The sequence below is a fragment of the Ornithorhynchus anatinus genome, chromosome 1, assembly GCF_004115215.2.
Source record: "Ornithorhynchus anatinus isolate Pmale09 chromosome 1, mOrnAna1.pri.v4, whole genome shotgun sequence".
Lineage (NCBI taxonomy): Eukaryota > Metazoa > Chordata > Mammalia > Monotremata > Ornithorhynchidae > Ornithorhynchus > Ornithorhynchus anatinus.
Window position 1 is genome coordinate 112,206,316 of NC_041728.1, and position 27,702 is coordinate 112,234,017.

General features: G+C 43.5%; 2 non-coding genes and 1 pseudogene across 2 annotated transcripts; 1 reads left to right on the forward strand and 2 right to left on the reverse strand.

The window, feature by feature from the left end:
* The first annotated feature begins 207 nt into the window (after positions 1 to 207).
* LOC114815653 lies at positions 208 to 345 on the forward strand. Its single transcript, XR_003763453.1, has one exon. It is a non-coding gene; the product is annotated as a small nucleolar RNA SNORA7 (small nucleolar RNA).
* A 7,912-nt stretch (positions 346 to 8,257) lies between these two features.
* On the reverse strand, positions 8,258 to 8,343 carry LOC114816732 (annotated as a pseudogene).
* A 6,760-nt stretch (positions 8,344 to 15,103) lies between these two features.
* On the reverse strand, positions 15,104 to 15,238 carry LOC114817661. Its single transcript, XR_003765516.1, has one exon. It is a non-coding gene; the product is annotated as a small nucleolar RNA SNORA7 (small nucleolar RNA).
* Between the last annotated feature and the right edge of the window lie 12,464 nt (positions 15,239 to 27,702).

The following is a 27,702-nucleotide window of genomic DNA, read 5'->3' on the forward strand; positions in this document are numbered from 1 at the left end:
TCACCCCTATGCTTAATACAGTACCTGGCATATAGTAAGTGCTTAAATGCCATAAAAAATAGTTTTAAAAAGGTAAGGTTTAACTATGCAAATAATTCTCATTGGCTTTAATGAGGGAAACATTACCCAACTTGTCTTCGCTGATGCAGTCGTCTTCTGCTTCTCCTATTTCTCTGGCCTCTTTTCCTTCCTCTCTAGACTCTAAGCATCCTCTCGGGATCACACCTGGAGAGTTTCCAGTACTCTATCAATCTCAGCTATGGGAGGGAAAGTCAAGCAGAGGCCTACCCATTCTATTCCTAGCTTGGGCAGTGGCTAGCGAGTGGAAGGCAATCCGCTACAAGTCAAAATTCACCCATGCTGGGAAGCAGTGGCATGGGAGGGAGTCAAAAGTGGAGACTCAAGTTTACTGCGTGGAAGTTGGCAATGGTAAACCACTTCCGTATTTTTACCAAGAAAACTCTATGGTCCACTACTAGAACATTTGCAGATGGAGAGCGGGGTGTTCTGGGAGAGATGTTTCTCTGGTGTCGCTATGGGTCGGAAATGACTCGATGGGATAAGACAGGACTGTAAGCTCCTTATGGGCACGGAACGTGACTGCTAATTGTGTTATACTGTATTTTCCCATTTTCTTAGTGCAGTGTTTTGCATATAGTAAGTGCTCAGTAAATATGACTGAGTGATTTTCGGTCTCTGTCACTGGCTCCCTTGCCTCCCACCCCCTAAATGTGGCAGCCCTTCAAGGTTCATTTCTGGGTCCCCTATTATTCTCCAACTCTACATACACTCCTTTGGAGAACACATTTGCTCTCATGGTTTCAATTACAGCCTCTACCCAAATGAATCCCAAATCTACACCTCTCTCCTCTCTAGTTTCACATTTCCTCCTACCTTCCAGAATCTCTACTTGGGTGTTCTGCCAACACCCCCAATTTAACATGTCCAAAACAGATCTCATCTTCCCACCCAAACCCTCTCCTTCCTGCAAATTCCTGATGGAGAATCACCATCCTCCCTGTCTCACTAGTCCAAAACCTTGACTTTATCCTCAAGTCATCATTCAACCCACATATTCAGTTTTACAAAATCCTGTTGACTCTACCTTCGCAGTATCTCTAGAATAGGCCCTTTTTCTCTCCACCCAAACTGCTTCCATGCTTATCAAAGGCCTTGACATAACCTGCCTTGAACTATGCATCAGCCTCTTCAATGACCTCCCTGCCTCCAGCCTCTTCCCCCATCTACTCTATATTACACTCTGCTTCCTGGGTCATTTAAAAAAATAATAATAATTCTGTGCCCATCTCTCCACTCCTCAAAAACCTTCAAAACCTCCAGTGGTTCCCCACCCTTTTCCATATCAAACAGAAAAGAGAAACTCCATACTATCAGATCAAACAGCTCTTTCCTCCCTACTTAGCTTTACTCCTCTTCCTCTAAAACCCAACCTGCACACTTCACTCCTCTAACACCAATCCACCCACTGACCTTCACTCTCACCTTCTCCCCCCCTCCTCACACCCCTTACCCCTTCATCCCTTGCTCCTGCCCTACCTCCTACCTGGAATTCTCTCCCCTGGGCAGATCCCCACTTTCCCCATTTTCAAAGCCCTACTAAAATCATATCTCTTCCAGGAAACCTTCCCTGACTAACCTACCTTTTTTTCCCTCCCTTCTGTATTGCCTATACACTTAGGTCTGTAGCCCCTAACCACTTTGATGGTCACCTTTCCTTCCCCCGCTGCACCATTTAATTCATTCAATCGTATTTACTGAATGCTTATTGTATGCAGAGCACTGTTCTAAGCATTTGGAAAGTACAGTTTGGCAACAGATAGAGACAATCCCTGCCCAATGACGGACTCACAGTATTCTTGTACTCTGTTGCTTCATCTAACTGTAATGTTTTAGGCTGTGTGAACTCTAGACTGTGAGCTTGTTATGGGCAGGGAAAGTGGCCACTAATTCTGTTGTATTGTACTCCCCCAAGCTCTTAGTGTTCTGCACACAATAGGTGCTCAAATACCATTGATTATTTTAATGTCTGTCTCCCCCATTAGACTTTTAATTCCTTTAGGACAGGGATCATATCTACCAACTCTGTGTAATATACTCTCCCAAGTGCTTTCAAGAACACTCTACACACAATAAGTGCTCAGTAAATGCCACTGATTGATTCATGCAGTTGCCTTAAAAGTGCATTTATAGAGTTAGTTACTCATTCCCACCTTCAAGAGGAAAAAATCTCTCCTCCAGGGGTGCAGAGAGCAGATGGAAGTTTGCCCTTCCACTGGATTGGAATGCTCAGATGATTATAATAATGATGGTGATAGCAATAATGGTATTGGGAAAGTACTATATGCCAGGCACTGTACTAAGTGCTGGAGTGGATGCTAGCAAATCAGGTTGGGCAGAGCCCCTGTCCCACATGGGGCTCACAGTCTCAATTCCCATTTTACAGGTGGGCCCAGAGAACTGAGGTGACTTGTCCAAAGTGACACAGCAGACAAGTGGCAGAGCCAGCATTAGAATGCATGATCTTCTGACTCCCAGACTCATGTTCTATTCGCTAGGCCATACTACTTCTCAGTTATCTGCCTGGCACCAGCTAGCCTTTTATCCAGGTCTTCCCAGGCTGTCTTAGACTTCCCCATTAGAGAAGGCTTGTCCTTCCTCTTGCTAACGTGACAAGTACATCAGCCTCTGTAGAAGCCGCGACCTAAACCGACAAGATCCCCTTTTTGGTTCCGGGAGGGCTATTTTGATCATTTTATCAGTTCAGGTGGTTTGTTTCCATTTTCAACCCTGCACCTTTCCCTTTTTTGTGAATTGATGTTTTCTGATTGCATTTTCCCTCCCCACTCCTAAATTCTGAATTTCTTTGGGGCAGGGACAATGTCTTTCACAAAATCCCCTTGGAAACTTCTTCAGTGCCTAGACCAGTCCAATACTGGCCTGGAGGAAATTTAAGCACTCTGTTGATGAAAATGACTGGGATTTCTTTGTGTTTGTGAAAGGATATAACAGTTCCACCCTCCAAAACCTCAGTCATCCTGCTCTGCATTTACCTGTTTTCACCCTATGGTATCTGATAATTGAGTCAATCAGTCATAGTATCCTCCCACCTATTTCACTTTCAGTTAAGTTATCTCTTCTAGCTTACTGATTGTTCCTCACTGGTTGTTCTGCTGATTGACTTTAGTTTATTTAATGAAAAATCCATGTTATATTATGCAGATCTGGAATGTGAAACTGGCCAAGCTCTTAAGGAAGCAGGTTAAATAGGGGTGTCTAGTGCCTGAAAATCTGAACGTAAATCAACCCAGACAAATTTGCTGAAAGAGACACAACTCCCAACAAACAAGAAATTCACTCTCTTCTCTGTCTTGGAGAGAGAGAAATGGAAGAAGCAACGTGGACAAGCAAAAAGAACATGGGACTGGGAATGAGAGGACCTGGGTTCTAATCCCAGCTCTGTCACTTGTCTGCTGTATGTCATAAGGCAAATCACTGAAGTTCTCTGCATCTGTTTCCTCATCTGTAGAATGGGGGTTTAATACCCGACCTTCCTTTCCCTCAGACTTTGAGCCCATGTAGGACACGAACTGTGGGAATGTGTCTGTTGTTGTACTGTACTCTCCCAAGCGCTTAGTATAATGTTTTGCACCCAGTAAGTGCTCAATAAATATGATTGAATGAATTAATGAATTAATATTTGGTACATAAAGCTTAACAAATACCACATGTTTCAATATTTTCTGTGGGCATAAATCCATCATGGTGAAAGAGTGGTACAGTGCCTGGGCTCATAGTAAGCTCCTCCATATCAAACAAAAACTCCTCATCATTGGCTTTAAAGCACTCCATCACTTTGCCCCTTCCTACCTCACCTCGCTTCTCTCCTCCAACCCAGCCTGCATACTTCTTTCCTCGGGTGCTATACTTCTCACTGTGCCTCAATCTCACCTGCTTCGCCACTGACCCTTGGCCTACGTCTTACCTCTGGCAGATCTGAGGATGGAGGGCATTCCAGGCCAGACAATTACTTTCCCCCCTTTCAAAGACTTACTGAAGGCACATCTCATCCAAAAGGCCTTCCAGACTAAGCCCCACTTTTCCTCATCTCCCACTCCCTTCTGCATCATCCTGACTTGCTCCCTTTGCTTTTCCCTCCTCCTCTCACCTCAGAGTACTTATGTATATATCTGTAATTTTATTTATTTATTTTGAGGTCTCTGTACTTGGATTAATATGTCTTCCCCTTTCTAGACAGTGAGCTCATTATAGGCAGGGATTGTCTCCTTTTATTATTGTATTGAACTTTCCCAAGTGCTTAGTACAGTGGTCTGCACATAGTAAGTGCTCAATAAATATGAATGAATGAATGAACAAGTAATGTCATTATTAACAGAGGCAGCGTCCCACTGGCTGCTGGTTCTGCTCCCTGCATCTACCCCAGCCACCCAAATCCATCCTATTTACCTCTCTGCCACAGCCCCCACTTCCACCCCAGCCCATGTTCCCAATCCAACCCCTGCCTCCACCCATGTTCAGAAGCGGGATTTTGAAGGGCTTATTCGGCACTGTCTGGGTAGCGAGTTCAAGCTGTATGAGCACAGACCGGCCTAATCCTGATACCTCCACTTGCCTGCGGTGTGACCTTAAGCAAGTCACTTCTCTGGGACAGATTTCTTTAAAATGGAAATTAGATATCTGTCCTCCCTCCTCCTTAGACTGTTAGCTCTGGGTGAGACAGGAACTGTGTCTGACCTGATTATCTTGTATTTTACTCCAGTGCTTAGTAGAGTGCCAGTTGGTAAAGCGCTTGGCACAAAGTAAGCCCTTAAAAAATATCGTAATTACTATTATTACTATTATAAAATGATCATTCCATCCACTGGGGATTTCTGGTTATCTTAAATGCCGGTAGATCCAACCCACCTTTTCTGATGCTATAAACTAGGTCCAGAGACATGAAATCAAGGTTTCAGTTTTGAAGCATACCTTCTTAAACCCAACTGGCAAAAATGAAAGCTCATTCTGGCCAAATGCAAAACTTGGTCATGGCCTTTCACACCTGGTATTCTCTCAGATAGCCAGGTTGGGAGTTTTTCCCTTGTTTTACAAGTAGATGCACTTAGACCCTCTAGACTGTAAGCTCATCGTGGGCAGGGAATGTATCTGTTATATTGTACTCCCAAGCACTTAGTTTATTGCTCAGAACGTAGTAAGTGCTCAATAAATATGACTGACTGACCCCCAGATTCAGCCATTTTGTTCTCAGTGAGCAACAGTTGTTTCTATAATGCTCCTTTGGCGTTTTTTCCCACGTGGGAAAACTGGGTGAACTCTTGCTTTATAGGAAGTGCAAGAATCCTTGCCAAAATCTACAGTCTAATTTTGAACTAGTGGATGAGATACATAGGAAGCTTGTTGGAAACTGCATTCCCACACTGAAGAAATGTAATTGTGAATGGGCCTTTTATTTAAATAATTAATGTGCCATTCAACTTCAGTGAGCATGTTTTTAGCCAACAGGATAGGGAACCTGGAACTGTATGGTCTTAAGTCATATAGTTAACTTTCTGAATTTCCAATCATCTTTTTAATCCATCCTACATACTTTTCCTATAAGAACATGGTGTTTTGATAAATAACCTTACAGAGGAAATGGTTTACTAATTTGGTATGAGACCTTGAATGTCTCACACATGTTTATGAAATCCTTCTATTTTCATGTTAGAATAAATTGCTTTAACAACTATGTTGCCCTCTTTTTAGAAAGGACTATAACATATCATAATTATCATTATAATTATTGTATTTGTTAAGCACTATGTGCCAAACACTGGTCTAAGTGCCAGGTGGATACAAGTTAATCAGGTTGTACATCACTCTGTGCTATTTGGAGAATGCAGTCTAAGTAGAAGGGAGAAAAGTATTAATTCCCCATTTTACATATGAGGAAACTGAGGCCCAGAGAATTGTGACTTTACCAAGACTACAAAACAAGCAATTGGTAGAGCTGGGATTAGAATTGCTCTTTCCGCTAGGCCACACTGAATTCATTCATTCCTTTTTATGGTCATTGTTTTCTTTTAGAAACTCACAGAATACTTATGCGTAAAAAGGTCATGCCCATGTTCATGAAAATGCACTCGACATGATACAAGCAACGTTATCACCTTAGAAAAAAAAGTTAAATCTCTCCCAGTGTTTAGGACTATGCTCTGAACCCAGTAAGTACTTAGTAAATACTATTCATTTACCTTTTTTTTCTCAAATGGGAGTTTGGTCAAACTGAAAGAAGCAGCATGGCCTAGTGGAAAGAGCCATGGGCTGGGAGTCAGAAGGACCTGGGTTCTAATCCTAGCGCTGCCACTTTTCTGAAACGCCTCCTGGGACAAGAAATTTCACTTCTGTGCCTCAGTTACCTCATCTGTAAAAATAGGGATTAAAACTGTGTCCAATCCAACTTGCTTGTGTCCACCCCTGCACTTAGCACAGTGCCTAACACATAGAGCTTAATAAATACCACAATTATTAAATGGAGAACAGTAGTGAAGTGCTTGAGGAAACGACAGTAGAGACTGCAGAGAGGCAGCCAGCTATAGGGATCTTGAGGGAGGAGAGGCATGAGGAAGGGAGAATCAGCCTCAGGTAGCCCAATTCTGCCATCCCCCACACCAGCTCTCCAGAATTAGAGTGGCAAAATCGGTGATGTTGTCCCCTCTTCTTCAAGATACCCCCTACTAACCACCCTGAGCTCCTCTCCTTCACTTGCTTCTGCCACCCTTTGGTCAGCAGGCAGAGTGGCTATGGATTAGACAGAAACTCATTAAAAATAATAGTAATAATGATAAGAAGGTTGCTCTGCCTTCATAGTAATAAATGATGATGGTATTTGTTAAACCTTAGTAGGGGCCAGGTACTGTCCTAAGTGCTGGGGTGGATACAAGCAAATCAAGTTGAAACAGACCCTCTCCCTTGTGGGGCTCACAGTCTCAATCCCTATTGTACAGATGAGAAAACTGAGGCACAGAGATGTGACTTGTCCAAGGTCCCACAGCAGACAAGTGGCAGAGCTGGGATTAGAACCCATGACCTTCTAACTCCCAAGTCCATGCTCTATCCACTACACCATGCTGCTTCTCAAAAACTTGGTAAGATAAACTAGGTGGCAGTGCCTTAACCATATATTCATCATTCAATCCTACTTATTGAGAGCTTACTATGTGCAGAGCACTGTACTAAGCACTTGGAATGTACAATTTGGCAACAGATAGAGACAATCCCTGCCCAATAACGGGATCACAGTCTAAATGGGGGCGACAGACAGCAAAACAGAACAAAAGAAAACAAGTAGTCTGGTGACAATATCATCAAGATAAATAGACTCATAGATATACACACACACACACACATTAACAAAATAGAGAAATAATATAGTCAAATTTGTACAGTGCTGTGGGGAGGGGGAAGGGGGAAGAGCAGAGGGCGGGAGAAGGGGGGATGGGGAGGGGAGGAGGAGAAGAGGAAAAGGCGGGGCTCAGTCTGGGAAGGCCTCCTGGAGGAGGTGAGCGCTCAGTAGGGCTTTGAAGAGGGGAAGAGAGTTTGATGGATGTGAGGAGGGAGGGCATTCCAGGACAGCAGTAGGATGTGGGCCAGTGTTCAGTGGCGGGAGAGGCATGAACGAGGGATCGTGAGGAGGTGAGCAGCAGAGGAGCAGAGTGTATGGGGTGGAGTGCAGAAGGAGAGAAAGGAGGTGAGGCAGGAGGGGGCCAGGTGATAGAGAGCTTTGAAGACAAGAGTGAGGAGTTTTTGTTTCATGCAAAGGTTGATAGGCAACAACTGGAGGTTTTTGAGGAAAGGAGTGACATGCCCAGAGCGTTTCTGTAGGAAGATGATCCGGGAAGTGGAATGAAAAATAGACTGGAGCGGGGAGAGACAGAAGGAAGGGAGATCAGAGAGGAGGCTGACACAATAATCCAGTCAGGATATTATGAGAGTCGATTAGAGTCGATTAGACTGTAAGCCCGTCAAACGGCAGGGACTGTCTCTATCTGTTGCTGACTTGTTCATTCCAAGCGCTTAGTACAGTGCTCTGCACATAGTAAGCGTTCAATGAATACTATTGAATGAATGAGAGCTTGTACCAGCAATCTAGCAGTTTGGATGGAGAGGAAGGGGTGGATCTTAGCAATATTGTGAAGGTGAAACCAGCAGGTGTTAGTGACAGCTTGGATGTTGGGGTGAATGAGAGAGCATGTGTTGTAAAGGCCACTAGGATCTCTTCCATCCTTCTAAAGGGGAGGGCTAGCCTCTCCCTTCATATAACACAGGACATCTCTACTGGGATTGCCAAATCCAATGGCCTCTACTCCCTCCTAATCTTCCTCGGCCACCCTGCTGCCTTTGACCCTGTTGACCGTCCCCTTCTGCTGGAAACATTATCCAACCTTAGCTTCACTGGCACTGGCCTCTCCTGGTTGTCCTGCTATCTCTCTGGTCACTCATTTTGTCTCTTTTATGGGTTTTTCCTCTGCTTCCCATCCCCTAACTGTGCGGGTCCCTCATGGTTCAGGTCTGGGTCCCCTTCTATTCTCTATCTACAACCATTCCCTTGGAGAACTCAATTACTCATGTGGCCTCTATGCAGATGATTCCCAAATGTACATCTCAAGCCCTGATCTCTCTCCCTCTCTGCAGTCTCTGATTTCCTCCTGCCTTCAAGACACCTCTACTTGGATGTCATCACCTCCCATCACCACAAGATGCTTAGAGAAGCAGCGTGGCGCAGTGGAAAGAGCATGGGCTTTGGAGTCAGGGCTCGTGAGTTCGAATCCCAGCTCTACCACTTGTCAGCTGTGTGACTGTGGGCAAGTCACTTAACTTCTCTGTGCCTCAGTTCCCTCATCTGTAAAATGGGGATTAAGACTGTGAGCCCCACGTGGGACAACCTGATTCCCCTATGTCTACCCCAGCGCTTAGAACAGTGCTCTGCACATAGTAAGCGCTCAACAAATACCAACATTATTATTATTATTACCACAAACTAAACAGGTCCAAATCAGAACTCCTTTTCTTCACACCCAAAACCTATCCTCCTCCTGACTTTTCTGTCACTATAGTCAGCATCAACATTCAGTAGTATTTATTGAGCGCTTACTATGTGCAGAGCACTGTACTAAGTGCTTGGAATGTACAATTCTGCAACAGATAGAGATAATCCCTGCCCAATAATGGGCTCACAGTCTCACAGCCCATAAAGTGGGTGTGGTCCTTGACTCCTCTCTCCACGACATGGATAAAATCTGCCCTTTCCTCTCCAGCCAAACTGCTACTATATCAATCCAAACACTTGATCCTATCCAACCTTGATTACCGTATCATCCTCCTTGCTGACCTCCTTGCCTCCTGTCTCTCCTCACTTCAGTCCATATTTCACTCTGCTACGCAGGTTATTTTTCTAAAAAAGGTTCAGGCCACATTTCCCCAGTCCTCACGGACCTCCAGTGATTGCCCATCCGCCTCCGCATCAGACAGAAACTTGTTACCGTTGAGTTTCAGGCCCTGAATCACCTTGCCCCCTCCTACGTCACCGTTCTACTCTACTACAGCAACCCAGCCCGCACACTTCACTCTTCTAATTCCAACCTACTCACTGTACCTCAGTCTCATCCATCTTGCCACTGACGTTTCCCTCATGTCCTGCCTCTGGCCTGGAACGCCATCCCTTTACATATACAACAGACAGTTACTCTTCCCACCTTCAAAGTCTTATTGAAGACACATCTCTTCCAAGAGGCCTTCCCTGACTAAGCCCTCTTTTCCTTTTCTCAACTCCCTTCTGCATCACCCTGACTTGCTCCCTTTATGCATCCTCCTCCCAGCCTCACAGCACTTATGAATGTATTCATAATTCATTTATATTTGTGTCTGTTTCCCCCTCTAGACTTCAAGATTATTGTGAGCAGAGAATGTGTCTGTTATACTGTGTTGTACTCTTCCAAAGGCTTAGAACAGTGCTCTGCATCAAGGAAGTGTTTAATATAAATGATTGATTGGATGTGACATCTCAAGCTTACTATGACTGACAACTCAAGCTTACTATGTCCAAAACAGAACTCCTCACTGTTATATTATACTTTCCCAATCACTTAGTACAGTTGTCTGCACATGGTAAGCACTCAATAAATTTGATAGATTTCCACTCAAACCCTCCCCTCCCCATGTTTTTTTAGAGAAGCAGTATGGCGTAGTGGATAATAATAATAATAATGGCATTTGTTAAGCACTTACTAGTGCAGAGCACTATTCTAAGTGCTGGGGTAGATATAGGGTAATCAGGTTGACCCACGTGGGACTCGCAGTCTTCATCCCCATTTTACAGATGAGGTAACTGAGGCACAGAAAAGTGAAGTGACTTGCCCACAGTCACACAGCTGACAAGTGGGAGAGCTGGGATTCAAACCCTTGACCTCTGACTCCCAAGCCCATGCTCTTTCCACTGAGCCATGCTTTGGGCCTGGGAGTCAGAAGGTCATGGGTTCTAATTCTGTCTCCATCACTAGTCTCCTGTGTGACCTTGGGCAAGACACTTCACTTTTCTGTGCTTCAGTTACCTCATCTGCAAATGGGGATGGAGATGGTGAGCCCCATCTGGCACAGGGCCTGTGTCCATCTCGATCTGCTTGTATCCACCCGAGGGCTTAGTACAGTGCCTGGCACATAGTTAAGCACTTAACAAATACTATAATTATTATTACTTTAGATAGCACCACTATCCTCTCTGTCTCACAAGCCCATAGCCTTGGCATTTTCCTTGACTTGTTTCGCTCATTCCACCTGTATATTTGGTCTGTCACTAAATTCTGTCAATTCTGCCTTCACAATATCACTAAAATCCCTCCTGTCCTCTCTATCCAAATTATTATTCTGATTCAAGTATGCCTTGACTCCTGCATTAGCCTCTTCACTGACCTCCTGTCTCTCCCCTCTCCAGCCTATATTTCATTCTGCTTCCTGGATCATTTTCTTCAAAAAAAGTTCACTCTATGACTCCTCCAGAACATCTGATTAGTTGCCCACCCACCTCTGCATCAAAGAGAAACTCCTTACCATCGGCTTTAAGGATCTCAAACACTCTGCCCCTTTCCTAACTCAGCTTGCTACTCTTCTACTACAACTCAGCTGCACACTTTGCTCTTCTAACACCAACCTACTCTACCTCCACCTTGTCTGCTGCCCTGCCCACCCTTTGCCCACATCCTCTTTCTGGCCTGAAATTCCCTCCCCTTTCATAGCCAACAGACTATCGATATCCCCATCTTCAAACTCTGCTAAAATTCCATCTCCTCCGAGAGGTCTTCCTGACTAAACCCTCACTTCCTCTATGTCCCTTCTGCATCACCTCTGTGCATGGATCTGTACTCCTTAAGCACTTGCTGTTCATCCCACCCTTAACCCTGCAGCACCTGTGTACATATCCTTACACTTTATCATTTTCCCTCTCTGAAATTTATTTTGTCTGTCTCCCCATCAAGACTGTAAACTCCCTGTTTCCAGGGCTCATTCTTCCCAGCATTTAATACAGTGCTCTTCACAGAGTAAGCCCTTCAAATACCAGTGACTGATTACTATGGTATTTGTTAAGTCCTTACTACTTGCCAGGCACCTAAGCACAAGATTGATACAAGATAATCAGGTAGGACACAGCCCCCATCCTACTTGGGGTCCACCGTTTAATTAGGATGGCGAATGGGTATTTAATCCCCATTTTCCAGATTAGGAGAATCCAGAGAAGTCAAAGGACTTGCCCAAGGTGTCACAGTAGGCAAGTGAAAAAGCTGGGATTAGAACCCATGTCCGCTTATTCCTTTGTTTCCAAATACAAAAGTAGCAGTTTCTAATAACCAAGGAACATTTTTGGTTGTCGTTAAACCAGTTTCATTCGCCCATGCCTTGGCCATGTCTCCAACCACATGTTTTCCTCAGTTCTCCTTCTCTACTAACCACTGTCAGTGGATATCAGGTTTTGAGTCTTGAGGAGTTGCTTTAGGACTTACTCTAAATGTCATCTTCAAATGCTTTCAGATTTTCCTATCTTCCAATAAGAAGCTCTTCAATTTACACCTTCAAAGACAGGCAGCTGAATACAATGGACAAAATGTGAGGAATAAAGAATTGAAGTTGTCCATATATATAACCTTGCAGAGAAAATGCTGCTTTTAAGGAAGCACTCAAGCCTTCTTGCAAATGGATTCAAAAGACAATGCTTTGTTTTTCCGGTGAGGAAGAAAGAATAGCTCTAACCTTCTCTGCTCCTGCCTAGCCTTGAGAAGAGCTTTTTTCAAAATGCAGCTTTAAAATCACATGGTGAGTTTTTCTTTTAACCTTGAGAAGGGCTTTCAAATACGATAGAGGTACTTCAGTTACCCTCTTGGCCATTATCCCTACAAGAAGCTTTGTACCATTTTAAAATACAAGGAATTTTCTCATAGACCACTTACCCGAACATTTAAGGAAGAAACTTCAGCTTTATAAGGGGAAGCAGCGTGATCTAGTGGATAGAGCAAAAGCTCAGGAGTCAGAAGGACCTGGGTTCTAATCCCAGCTCTGCCTCTTTTCTGCTGTGTGACCTTGGGCAGGTGTGTCACTTCACTTCTCAGTGTCAGTTACCTCATCTGTAAAATGGGAATTAAATCCTACTCCCTCCTTATTTAGACTGTGAGCTCATGTTGGACAGGGACTGTGTCCAACTCAATTTGCTTAGATCCACCCCAGCCCTTAGTACAGTGCCTGGTATATCATAAGCATTTAACATTACTATTATTATTATTATCATAAGAGTGAGGATTCCATGCTCCTCTATTTCCTCAGCCTCACTGGCATTTTAAAATTTGAAACTACAGAACTGTCCTCAAAGTGGCCATTTTGTGTCCATATATATGGAGGTATACAAAACAATCCCCACATCAACTGAGCCATCAAGCTAATTACTGGAAAAATTCTTACTGCCCAAAACCACTCTAAGGAGAATGAACGAGTGAGCATTTGCTTCCAATATTAATTGAAATTTCTGGATCAGAAAGTTTTCTGTTTTTGAGCACAATCAATTTGCTTTGTAATTTTTTTTTATTTTGAAAGAAAAATTCAATCTGAGGGAACAAATTAAACTAGGTTAAAAAGGAAGATTTAAATTTTAGTCCAAAAGTTAAACTTGATACATTTAAATCTAATAAGGAATGATCTGTACACTATCAGAAAAGATGAGCTTATCCGCTTCTACAGCATGGCTTAGTGAGAAGCAGCATATGGTGTAGCAAAAAGAGCATGGGCCTGTGAGTCAGAGGACCTGTGTCCTAATCCCTGTTCTGCCACTTGCCTGCTGTGACACCTTGGGCAAATTCCATACCTTCTCTTTCTCAGTTTCCTCATCTGCAAAATCAATCATATTTACTGATCATTTACTCTGTGCAGAGGACTGTACTAAGTGCTTGGGGAAAGTACTGTATAATAGAGGTGGTAGTTATGTTCCTGCCCACAAGAAGTTTACAGTTTAGAGGAGGAGATTGGATTTAAATAGATGAGTGATGTGGCAAATAGAGAGTAAGGATAAGTATGTAAGTGTCGTGGGGCTGAAGGTGAGGTGAATATCAGGTGCTTAAAAGGTAGATCCAAGTGCCTAGGTGTTGCAGAAGGGAGGGTAAGAAGGGGAAATGGGGGCTTAGTTGGGTGAGGCCTCTTGGAGAAAATGTGATTTTTTTAGGAGGGCTTTGAAGGTAAGGAGAGTGGTGATCTGCCATATATGAATGGGGACGGAGTTCCAGAACAGAGAGACGATGTGGACACGGGGTTGAGAAGCAGCCTGGCATAGTGGATAGAGCACAGGCCTGGAAGTCAGAAGGTCATGAGTTCTAATCACGGCTCTGTCTCTAGTCTGCTGCGTGATCTTGGGCCAGTCACTTCACTTCTCTGGGCCTCAGTTCCTTCATCTGGAAAATGGGAGTGGAGACTATGACCCCCACGTGGGACAGGGACTGTGTCCAACCCAGTTTGCTTGTATCCATCCCAGTGCTTAGTACAGTGCTTGGCACATAGTAAGCGTTTAACAAATACCATCATTATTATTATTAATAGTTATGGTATTTTTTGAGCACTTACTATGTGCCAAGCACTGTTCTAAGTACTGCAGGGGATACAAGGTGATCAGATTGTCCCATGTGGGACTCACAGTATTAATCCCCATTTTATAGATGAGGTAACTGAGGCACAGAGGAGTAAAGTGACTTGCCCAAAGTCACACAGCTGACAAGCGGCAGAACTGGGATTTGAACCCATGACCTCTGACTCCCAAGCCTGTGCTCTTTCCATTGAACCACCCTGCTTATTATAGAGAAGCAGCCTGGCATAGTGGAGAGAGTATGGGCCTGGAAATCAGAAGGTCATGGGTTCTAAACCCAGCTCTGCCACCTGTCTGCTGTGTGACCTTGGGCAAGTCACTTCACTTCTCTATGCCTCAGTTACCTTTTCTATACAATGGGGACTGAGATTGTGAGCCCCACCTGGGACAGGGACCATGTCCAAATCAGTTTGCTTGTATTCACCCCAGCGCTTAGTGCTGTGCCGGGCACAAAGTTAGCACTTAAATACCATTATCATTATTATTATTATTAGCAGTGGGATAGATGAGTTGAAAGTAATGAGATCAGTTTGGATGAAGTGGAAAGTACCTGTCTCCTTCCTCTTTAGTGTGTGAACCCTGTGTGGGACAGGGAATGTGTCCAACCTAATTATCTTTTATCTACTTATCTACTCCCCCACTGAGTAGAGTTCTTGGCACATACTAAGTGCTTAACAATTATTATTGTTAGTTGTTGTCTTGTGTTACGCTGTCAAGTCGTCTCCGACCCATAGCGACTGCATGGACACATCTAATCCAGAACACCCCACCTCCATCTGCAATATTCAGGTAGTGCATCCCTAGAGTTTTCTTGGTAAGAATACAGAAGTGGTTTACTTCTTTTCGTGCAGTAAACTTGAATCTCCACCCTCGACTCTCTCGCATGCTGCTGCTGCCCAGCGAAGGTGAGTTTGGACTTGTAGCAGATTGCCTTCCACTCGCTAGCCACTGCCCAAGCTAGGAATGGAATAGATAGTCCGCTTGACTCTCTCTTCCATAGCCGAGTCTAGTAGAGTACTGGAAACTCTCCAGATGCTATCCTAAGAGAAGGAGGAGGAGTAGAAGTATTTTGAGAGCTTCACAAGTAGCCTTTGACCATTGTTTAGGACATTTTCTTAGATTAAGATCACCACAATTTAAATCTTTTTACTGACAAATCATGATAATGGTAACTTTAGTGAAGATTTTAGATCCAGCAATCAATCAGTGAATGGTATTTATTGAGGACTTACTGTATGCAGACCACTCTCCAGAAAATAATTTTTAGCACCTCTAGATGAGTGAATTGAAATACTATTTAATACAGGGTGACGTAGAAAAGACAAGCCAATGTGAGATATTGAAAAGATGTGCAGCAATAAGGCACAAATATTTTACTTTGTAATTTTATATTATCAGAAAAATCAATCAGAAGTGCTGAATTTGTTGAGCTGAAGCTCTCAGAAATGTTGTTTTGAAAACCTGAGTTCTGAGGGGTTTTCATGTTTTTCATTTATTTTTTATGGTATTTGTTAAGCACTTACTATATGTTCGGCATTGTACTAAGCCTTGGGGTAGGTAGATTCATTCATGTCATTCATTCAGCTGTATTTATTGAGCGCTTACTGTGTGCAGAACACTGTACTAAGTGCTTGAAAAGTACAATATGGCAACAGATGGAGATAATCCCTACTCAACAACGGGCTCACAGTCTAGAAGGGGGTGGCAGACAACAAAACTAAACAAGTAGACAGGACAGGCATCACTACCACCAAAATAGATAAATAGAACCATAGATAAGTGCACATCATTAATAAATAGAGCAATAAATATGTACAAATATATACAAGTGTCGTGGGGAGGGGAAGGAGATAGAGTAGAGGGAGGGAGTAGGGGAAATGAGAAGGGGAGGAGGAACAGAGGGAAAGGGAGGGCTCAGTCTGGGAAGGCCTCCTGGAGGAGGTGAGCTCTCAGTATGACTTTGAAGAGAGGAAGAGAGCTAGTTTGGTGGATGTGAGGAGGGAAGGCATTCCAGGTCAGAGGTAAGACGTGGGCCAAGGGTCGACGGCTAGACAGACGGGAATGAGGCACAGTGAGGAGTTGAGCGGTGGCAGAGGAGCGGAGTGTGCGGGCTGGGCTGTAGAAGGAGAGAAGGGAGGTGAGGTAGGAGGGGGCAAGGTGATGGAGATCTTTGAAGCCAATAGTGAGGAGTTTTTGCTTCCTGCGAAGGTTGTTAGGCAACTTCAGGAGATTTTTGAGGAGGGGAGTGACATGCCCAGAGCGTTTCTGCAGAAAACTATCAGGTTGGACACAGTCCCCGTGTCACATACAACTCACAGTCTTAATCTCCATTTTACAGATGAGGTAATGAGGCACAGAGAAGTCAAGTGATGTGCCCAAGGTTACAGAGCAGCCAAGTGGTGGAGCCAGGATTAGAATCCAGGTTGGTTTGACTCATTCATTCATTCAATCAATCATATTCATTGAGTGTTTACTGTGTGCAGAGCACTTGGGAGAGTACAAGAATAAACAGACACATTCCCTACCCTAAATGAGCTTCCAGTCTAGAGAGGGGGAGAGAGAGAGACATCAATAGAAATAAATAAAATTACAGATATGTGCATAAGAGCTGTGGGGCTAGGATGGAGGAAAGAGCAAAGGGAGTGAGTCAGGGTGATACAGAAGGGAGTGGGAGATGAAGAAAGGTAGGGCTTAGTCTGGAAGACTCCCAAGCCTGGTCTGTATACACCAGGCCATGCTGCTTCTCCTTAGTGTTCTATTCTACTAATATTCTCGAATCGAGGGATAACACAAGTTCTAGCTTTCACTAGAACAAATGGATTTTTTACATGAAGCAGTGGTACAGAGGCACTATATATTCAGTGATTGTTTTCCTGTAAAATGATAGGTTGTTATATCAAATATTTTCCTGTTTTAATAATGCCCTTTAATAGCCCTGTTATTCGTCTAGTGGAAAGCACGATTCTAGGAATCAGAAGACCTGGGCTCTGGGTCTGACTAGTGGGTAGAACATGGGCCTGGGAGTCAGAAGGATCTGGGTTCTAATCCCAACTCTGCCCCATGTCTGCTGTTTGACCTTGGGCAAATCACTCAACTTCTCTGGGCCTCAGTTATCTCATCTGTAAATTGGGGATTAAGAGTGTGAGCTCCATGTGGGACAGGAACTATATTTATTTATATTTATTGAGTGCTTACTGTGTGCAGAACACTGTACTAAGCACTTGGAAAGTGCAATTTGGCAACAGGTAGAGACAATCCCTACCCAACAGTGGGCTCACAGTCTAGAAGGGGGAAGACAGACAACAAAACAAGTAGACATGCATCAATAGCATCAAAAAAAAATAAATTGAATTATAGATATATACACATAATAAAAAAGCAGAATTATAAATATGTACATATATACATAAGTGCTGTGGGGCAGGGAAGGGAGTAGGGGCAGAGAAAAAGGGGGGCTCAGTCTGGGAAGACCTCCAGGAGGAGATGAGCTTTCAGTAGGGCTTTGAAGTGGGAGAAGTGAGCTAGTTTGGCAGATGTGAGGAGGGAGGACACTCCAGGCCAAAGGTAGGACATGGGCCTGGGGTCGACGGGGAACAGGCAAGAACAAGGCAAAGTGAGAAGGTTAGTACTAGAGGAGCGGAATGTGTTGGCTGGGCTGTAGAAGGAGAGAAGGGAGGTGAGGTGGGAGGGGGCAAGGTTGAAGCTAATAGTGAGGAGTTTTTGCTTGATACGGAGGTTGATAAACAACCACTAGAGATTTTTGAGGAGGGGGGTGACATGCCCATAGCGTTTCTGTAGAAAGATATTCCCAGCAGCAGAGTGAAGTAAAGACTGAAGTGGGGAGAGAGAGGAGGATGGGAGATCAGAAAGGAGGCTGATGCAGTAATCCAGTCGGGATATGATGAGTGATTGTACTAACCAGGGAGCGATTTGGATGGAGAGGAAAGGGCAGCTTTTCCTGATTGATCTGTATTTATCCCAGAGTTTAGAACAGGACATGGCACATTGTAAGTACTTAAGAAGTACCATAATGATTATTTTCTCTACTGGAACGGTGCCACCTGTGGTCAAAATTTCAGAGCAAAGTCACCTAGGGCATTCTGCAAGGTAGACAGGTCTAGAAGGAGTCTTCAAAAATAGCTAGCAAACATGGTTGCCCAAGACCACAGCAGTGACTGAAGCAACTGCCTGCTGGCTGGTGGTGTTCATGGCAGAGCACTGGCACTAAACTGTGGTCACTTCAGAGAAGCAGCATGGCATAGTGGATAGAGCATGGGCCTGGAAGTCAGAAGGTCATGGGTTCTAATCCTCGCTCCTCCCCTTGTCTGCTTAGGAAAGTTGCTTCACTTATCTGTGCCTCAGTTACTTGATCTGTAAAATGGGGATTGAGACTTTGAGCCCCATGGGGAAAAGGGACTGTGCCCAATTTGATTTGCCTCTATCCACCCCAGCACTTAGTACAGTGTCTGGCACTAAGTGCTTAAAAAGTACCATCATGATTATTATTAGAAGAAGCGTGGTCTAAATAGAGCACAGACCTGGGAGTCAGAAAGACCTGGGTTCTAATCCTAGCCCTGCCACTTGTCTTCTATGTGATCTTGAACAAGTCATTGCACTTCTCTGTGCCTCAGTTCCCTCATCTGTAAAATGGAGATAAAGACTGTGAGCCCTATGTGGGACAGGGACTGTATCCAACCTGATTAGCTTGTATCTACTCCAGAGTTTAGTACAGTACCTGGAACACAGTAAGCACTTAACATATATCACAACTATTATTATTATTATTCAACTGCAAATAGTACTATGTGTAAAAATCTGCCATGTCCACATCAAAATGTACTGCCCCACTCTTTCCAGCCTGAATTGCCCTCAGCCCCACAGCACTTACTTACATACCCGTAATTTATTTATTTAAGTTAATGTCTTTCACCTCCTCTAGACTGTAAGCTCCTTGTGGGTAGAGAACGTTTCCACCCACTCTGTTGTAGTGTACTCTTCCAAATGCTAGTACGGCGCTCTGCACGTGTAAGCACTCAAGAAATGCTTCTGATTGACTGCTCACCACACTCCATACCTCAGGGGGAAGTAAGAGTTTGAGGTGAGAGAAAGTGTGAGTGGCATTGTACAAGCCACTAACGTGATCATGAATTCTTCTGCAGTTTGCTCATCCATCACTCCCCACATGAGAATCCATCATCAGATATTCAAATGCACCTTCAATAATTTATTCTGATTACTCTATTTGGAAATCATAGGTGAACTCTGGGATCAATGCTGTCGTCTTTGAGTACCAAGGAAAAACTGTACATTATAGCTATTTTTATGTCTGCCTCTGCCATTAGAGTGTAAGCTCCTTGGGGGCATCATGACTCATTTCTATTGTATTTTGTCAAATGTTTAGCACAGTTCATGGCCCCCTTGAGCACTCAGTAATAATAATAATAATAATGTTGGTATTTGTTAAGCGCTTACTATGTGCAGTGCACTGTTCTAAGCGCTAGGGTAGATACAGAGTCATCAGGTTGTCCCACATGAGGCTCACAGTCTTAATCCCCATTTTACAGATGAGGGAACTGAGGCCCAGAGAAGTGAAGTGACTTGCCCACAGTCACACAGCTGACAAATGGGAGAGCCAGGATTCGAACCCATGACCTCTGACTCCCAAGCCCAGGCTCTTTCCACTGAGCCACACTGCTTCTCTTCATACTATTACTACTACCACCAGTATAGCATGGTAGCCATTTTCAAAAATAAAGAATATTGAATTATCGGCAGAATTTTCTTGCCTGCAGAGGATTAATAGAGGAGATTTTTTGCCAGATGGATATGATTCAATCGATGTTGGTTTGGATTGTTGTTCCCCAGTAAGGCCATTACTTCTAGATTCATTCAATTGTATTTATTGAGCACAGAACACTGTACAAGGCACTTGGAATGTACAATTTGGCAACAGATAGAGACATTCACTGCCCAACAATGGGCTCACAGTCTCAACACACCTTTATATCCATTATTTTTTTATTTGAAGTGTCCAGCCCTAACAATAATAATAATGGTGATGCTTTTAAGTGTTTACTATGTGTAAAGCTCTGTGCTAAACTCTGAAGTAGATGTAATACAGCCAGATCAGACCCCAACTCTGACCCACATGGCGCTCACAATCTAAGGGAGGAAGGGGGAGTAATGCCCATGATCAGTGGAACCTGGGAGAGGAACACAAAATCTTGGAGTAAGTGAGGGTGTCAAGGGGTCACCCCAGAGAAACACTCAAGGTGTTTTTTGTTCTTTTGTGTTCATGGTATTTGTTAAGCTCTTACTATGTGCCACGCACTATTCATCCTGGGGTAGATTCACATTTAGCAGTTTGGACACAGTCCCTGTCCCACATAGGCTTCACAATCTTAATCCCCATTTTACAGATGAGGTAATTGAGGCACAGAGAAGTTAAGTGACTTGCCCAAGGTCACACAATAAACACGTGGTGGAGCTGAAACTAGAACCCAGGTCCTTCTGATTCTCTTGTACTCTATCCGCTAGGCCATGCTGGTTCTCAGTTCTGGTGTTTTTTTTCAATTACTGGGATTTTCCTCTTTTTAATCTGCATTTATAGACAGAGGAACAAAACACTGCATCAGGCAGTGATAGGCACACCCAACAGAATGCTTCCTTGGTATAACTAACAATCACAAAAATTCTTTTAGAGGAAAGTAACTCCATCTTTCAACATTTCAGTTGCTGATGTTGGGCTGGTTTTGATTTCAATAATTACATAATCTCTTAGAGAATTGCTGGCATTTCTTCTCCAGAGTTGGCACAAAAACAGTTAAGTACTGTCAAACTGAATGCTGAAACCAATATGTGGGTAGGTTTTATCACTTCATTTAAACCACAAATTCCATACATGAAAAAAGAAAAGTGAACTCACTTTCTCCTCCAGCCAAGAATTATTGCTTCTCAAACTGGAAAGAATAGGGCAGGTTCCAATAGCGGACTGTATTTTTACCTCATTATTAGACTCCGAAGCATTTGTTTCATGGGATTAAAATTGGGACTGCTTAGCTGTATAATGCAGAACTAAGAGCAAAATTAGTCACCCTGTGTTTTGGATGATCCAAGGACATTTTGGGATTGAAGTTGAAGCCAGAACCCATCTGAGAGTTCTATGAAAGCCCTGACAGTCATGGCTAAAGGAGATTCCCAAAAAAGATACTGACCAGATTGATATCCCAAAATGTAAAGGATAATAGTAGAAAATACCAAAGTCCAGGTCATCAAGATAGCATTTAAAGCCAATGAGGTTCAGAACTGCAAGGACCAAGCTTGGTGATCTGATTACCAACCCGGTCTCTCCTCCCCTTTACCCTCCTCTTCTCTCCTCTTCCCTCCGAGGGTAAGAAGCCAGCTGTTCGGAGCCTCATCAAAGCCTTTCTAAAATCATATCTCCTCCAAAAGGCCTACCATAACTAACTCTTCATTTCCCCTACTCCCTCTCCCTTCTGCATCACCTATTTACTTGGTTCTGTGTTCTTTAAACACATGATATTCACCCCATCCTCAACCCCACGTACTTAGGTTTATCCTTAATTTTATGTCGATCTTCACCTCTAGACTGTAAGCTCCAAGTGGATCGGGAAAATGTCGACCAAATCTGTTGGTTTGTGCTCTCCCAAGCACTTAGAGTGCTCTGCATGCAGTAAGCACTCAATAAATACAATCAATTGACTGATTGATTAATAGAAATCACACACCACAAGCTTTTGTTATCAAGCTTATTGGGAGACTTTGCTTGGGAAAAGAACTGGAGAAAGGGTTTAGTCTAAAGTAACACTCTTATCAACTCACCCTTGCTTACCTCAAACACCTGTTATAGCTTAAGCAGAAATAAATAAATCACATTTCTGTTTGTTTAATGCTATTTGATAAACACTTACTATGTGCCAGACATTATATTAGGTGCTTGGGTGGATACAAACAAATTGGGTTGGACACAATCCCTGTTCCGCATGGGACTCACAGTCTTAATCCCCATTTTATAGTTGATGTAACTGAGGCACAGAGAAGTGAAATGACTTACCTAAGGTCACACAGCAGACAAGTGGTGGAGCCAGGATTAGAACCCAGGTCTTTCTGACTTCCAGGCCCGTGCTCTATCCACAAGACCACACTACTTCTCTCTTCTCTTCCACACGTGGACCTCTTCTTGCGGTGGGTTCTGGGAGCTGGAAGAGCAGGCCGCAACAGGTGCATGTGTATAATAACGACATTTATTAGGTGCTTACTATGTGCCAGGTACTGTTCTAAAAGCTGGGGTGGGTGAAAAGCAAATCCGGTTGGACACAGTCCCTGTCCCACATGGGGTTTACAGTCACAATCCCCATTTTATAGTTGAGGTTACTGAGGCACAGAGAATAATAATAATAATAATGGTATTTAAGTGCTTACTATATGCAAAGCACTGCTCTAAGCGCTGGGGGATTCAAGGTGATCAGGTTGTCACGTGGGGCTCACAGTCTTAATCCCCATTTTACAGATGAGGTAACTGAGGCACAGAGAAGTTAAGTGATTTGCCCAAAGTCACACAGCTGACAAGCCGTGGAGCTGGGATTAGAACCCATGACCTCTGACTCCCAATCCCGCGCTCTTTCTACTGAGCCACACTGCTTGCCCAAGGTCACACAGTAGACGAGTGGTGGAGCCAGAATTAGAACCCAGGTTCTTCTGACTCCCAGGCCTGTGCTCTATCCACCTGGCCACGCTGCTGTAGATTTTTTACCTCTAACCCTGACCTCCAAAAAAGACTGATTACTTGCTCAATCCTTACCAGTTTGTACTGTGTTTGTACAGGGTATAAATTCCTTTCCAGAAAACATTTCAAAACACCTAACAAATGCATGGTAACAAGGAGGGTATTCTTTCCATTTTGCAGGTTGGAAAGATAGGGCCTAAAGAGGTTGAGGGATTTTCTTCGAACTAGGCCTGGTAAATCCAGGCCACTTCAGTCAGCAGTAGATTCTCCCTTATTCACTTGTAATGATGAGAGGGATTTCTTCAGAACAGTAGCTCATCACTCACCTCCACTGCCAAATATTTTATTGTGAGATGGTTGCTGTTTTACAACTGACCACACAGGGCACACAGAGAACTTCTCTTTGTTTTCAGAGATATCACTAGTAACCCAGATCCTACCCCTGTGTGGGTATGCCTAAAAAGAATGTTTATGCAGCTGGCGCTCTCTTCTACCTCGTGTGCACTTGGATCATTTCTTACTGTGCAGAAGCATTTACCTCATATAGGGCCTGCCTCCTTGATATCAACCCCGATCTTCACACCACCTTTGCCAGAATGCTATCTCTGGGAGGCTGGTCTGTCTGCCATGATGGTTTCTCAACAGTCCACTGTTGCATCATCTTATTTGGGAAGTCAGTTAATCATATTTGAGTGTTTACTGTTTCCAGAACACTGTACTAAGTGTTTGGGAGAGTAGTGTACGATAAAAAATGGACACATTTCCTGCCTACAATGAGCTTATGTGTACAGGGGGAGGCAGACATTAATATAAACAAAGAAGTCACAGATATGTACGTAAGTGCTGTGAGGGGGGAATGAATAAAGAGAGCAAATTCATGCATTCAATTCAATAGTATTTATAGAGCACTTACTATGTGCAGAGCACTGTACTAAGCGCTTGGAATGTACAAATCAGCAACAGATAGAGACAGTCCCTGCCCTTTGATGGGCTTCAAGTCTAATCGGGGGAGAGGGACAGACAAGAACAATAGCAATAAATAGAATCAAGGCGATGAACATCTCATTAAAACAATAGCAAATAAATAGAATCAAGGTGATGTACATCTCATTAACAAAGTAACAAAGTAAATAGGGTAATGAAAAGTAAAGAAAATCAAAATGACAAAGAAGGAGCGGGAGAAGAGGAAAGGAAGGCTTAGTCAGGGAAGGCCTCTTGGAGGAGATGTGCCCTGGTGTTTGTTTATCTATGTCTTTAGAACAGTTATTCTGTTTTTTTCTGCTTGCGTGTCCCCTTTCAGTCCCCTATACAGCAGCTGCTTGGTTATCCTTCTGGCATCGTCATTATCAGGGGTATTTTTTGAACGCTTACTCTGTGCAGAGCACTGTACTGAGAGCTTGGGAGGGCACGATATGATAGTCGGTAGACATGTTCTCTCCCCACAAAGATCTTATAATCTAGAGGGGAGACAGCTCACTGTGGGCAGGGAATATGTCTGTTAATTTTGTAACAACTGTTTGTTAATTTTGTTGTATTGTTATACTGTTAGTGCATAGTACTCTCTCAAGCACTTAATAAAGTGCTTTGTACACAGTAAGTGCTTAATAAATATGACAATGAATGAATATACAAAAATGTTATGTGATTTATAGATATGTGCATAAGTGTGGTGGGGCTGAGAGTGGGGCAGATATCAAATAATAATGATGATGACATTTGTTAAGCACTTACTATGTGCAAAGCACTGTTCTAAGTGCTGGGAGAGGGATACAAGGTGATCAGGTTCCCCCATGTAAAGCTCACAGTCATAATTCCCATTTTACAGATGGGGTAACTGAGGCACAGAGAAGTGAAGTGACTTGCCCAAGGTCACACGCTCAAAGGTCATGGATCTAATTGCGGTCATCTATTCTCTTCACGTGTCCTCTCCAGCATTACCTCAGTGGCGGTGAACTGACTACCTTTCAAGAGCTCAATTCTGTTTTAGCCTTACATTTGAGGTAGAATAGGATTCATGGGCTATGCTGGTAAAATTGCTGAAGAAGTTAGGTGTGCTTTGTGGTATCTCCTGGTCTCTATCAATTAATGCTATTTATTGAGAGCCTAATGTGTGCAGAGCACTGAACAAAATGCTTGGTAGAATACAATATAACAGAGTTGGGAGACATCCCTGCCCACAAGGAGCTTACAGTCTAGAAAATAAAATAAATTTACAGATAAGAGAAATGGGAGAGAATAGGGGTACATATTTTAAGTGCTGTGGGGTTGGGGTCGGGGTGAATACCAGATGTTCTAAGAGATAGATTCAAGTATATAGAAGGTAGAAGCCCATGACAACCTTACAGACCTCTAGACTGTGAGGTCGTCTTCTAGACTATAAGATCTTTGTGGGCAGGGAATGTGTCAGTTATATTGTTATATTGTACTCTCCCAGGTGCTTCCTACAGTGCTCTGAACATAGTAAGAGCTCAATAAATATGATTGACTCATCTGCCTTTTGATGTGGAACTTAATGTCCCATAGTCGCCTCTTTATCAATCAGCAGGAAACCATGCTAGCCTTTCTGAAAAGTTTGTGCAGGTGTCTAATAGATTAGTCTTGCTCCTTGCTTGCAAATTTCTGCAGGAATGTCATCAGATCTAAGGGCTTTTACTATTTTAATCAGTTTGTCAGTTTTTGGAATTGCTCTGGTATATCTAATTGAGTGCTTAGAGAACCGCTCTTTCTCCTCATTGTTTTTTGTCATTGTCGGGCATTTGTATTAACGATGGCAACTAAGTGCCTTTGCTTCAGAGTCAAGTTTGGTCATTTTGGGGACAGCCAAGCCATGGCACAGAGAAGTTAAGTGGCTTGCCCAAGTCACAGAGCAGACAATGGTGGAGCCGGGATTAGAACCCATGTCCTCTGACTCCCAAGCCCGTGCTCTTTCCACTAAGCCACGCTGCTTCTCTGCATGTGTATATACATAGATATTCCTGCTATTTGAATTTATATTCATCTGGTTGCATGTGTTCAACTCATCTGATTACATGTTCATCTATTTAAGCTCTCTTTGCCTCCCTGGAAATTTATAAGCAATTCATGGGAATAATTATGTCTGCCTCCTGTTGATTCCCTCAGTGTACAGTGTTTTGCACATAGTAAGTACCCAATAAATATTGATGATGATGATTTAGGGCCTACCAGATAAGGGTCACCTGAAACATCCATTTGTTGCTCCTGTGGTAGAGTGCAACCCCCTTGAGGACAGGATGATGTCGACCAACTCTGATCTGGGCACTGTAAGCACTCAGTAAGTACTAGTGATGAAATCACAAGTGGAAATTCAACTTGATGGCCTATTCCTCAATAAGCTGTCTCCTCCAAGCCCTAATGTACTGTGTAACCATGTCCCTGCACTCCTGGTGAGGGAGAGAACCCTGTCCTCTCTATAGTTTGGAGTATCATAACTTGGGCTCCTGATCCCTTGTCAAACCCACTCTTTCAGTCAATCAGTCACTGGTATTATTGAGTGCTTACTGTTTGCTGAGGACTGTACTAAACACCTGGGAGAGTACAGGTACAACAGAGTTGGTAGGCACGTTCCCGGCCCACAAGGAGCTTAGAGTCTAGAGGGGAAGTTCTGCTTCATCAAGAAGTAGATTCTAGGCTTGGTCCAGAATGAGAAAGCTAGAACCAGACCAGGATAGGGCTTGAGGAATGGGCTCCGAATGGGCTGAGAAGCCACGTGGCCTAATGGATAGACCCTGGGCGTGGGAGTCAATAGGACCTGGGTGCTAATACCAGAGAAGCAGCGTGGCTCAGTGGAAAGAGCACGGGCTTTGGAGTCAGAGGTCATGGGTTCGAATTCCCGCTCGGCCACTTGTCAGCTGTGTGACTTTGGGCAAGTCACTTAACTTCTCGGTGCCTCAGTTACCTCATCTGTAAAATGGGGATTAAGACTGTGAGCCCCACGTGGGACAACCTGATTCCCCTGTGTCTACCCCAGCGCTTAGAACAGTGCTCGGCACAAAATAAGCGCTTAACAAATACCAAAATTATTATTATTATTATTAACTCCACCACTTGTTGCCTTGTGACCCTACACAAGTCACTCCACTTTTCTGGTCCTCAGTTACCTTATCTGCAAAATGGAGATTAAGACCTTGGGCCCCAAGTAGCACACCCTTCTATCCCTAAAATGGAAGTCAAACTCCAGAAATGGCAGCAGAGCAGAGAGAAAGTCCACCTTGAGCCAAAAAAAGACCTCCATTCTCCCCACATTTAAAGCCATATTAAAATCACATCTACTCCAAGAGGTCTTCCTCAATTATTCCTTCATTCCCCTACTCTCTTTCCCTTCTGGTCACCTACGCCCTTGGATATACATCCTTCGAGCACTCAATATTCACCCCACCTTCAGCCCCACAGCATTTATACACATATTCATAATTTATGTATTTTAATATCTATCGCCCCCTCTAGACTAATCTCCTTGCAGGCAGGGAGAGTATCTACCACTCCGTTGAGGTCTCCCAAGGGCTTAGTATAGTGATCTGCAGCGAGTAAGTGCTCACTAAATGCCACTGATTAAGTCTAGTTGCCCCTCAGTCTATGCTTACCTTAAATAAAAATTGGAAACCAAAATTTTTAGCCCTGCCAAAATATGAAATGCTTGAAAAATATTTACTGGGATAATCTAAACTTTCCATCTTTGGCAATATGGGCCCGTTCCTGTCTTTCAGAAACCCAATCCCTACACTGAGGAAATGTAAATCTTTGTCTCATA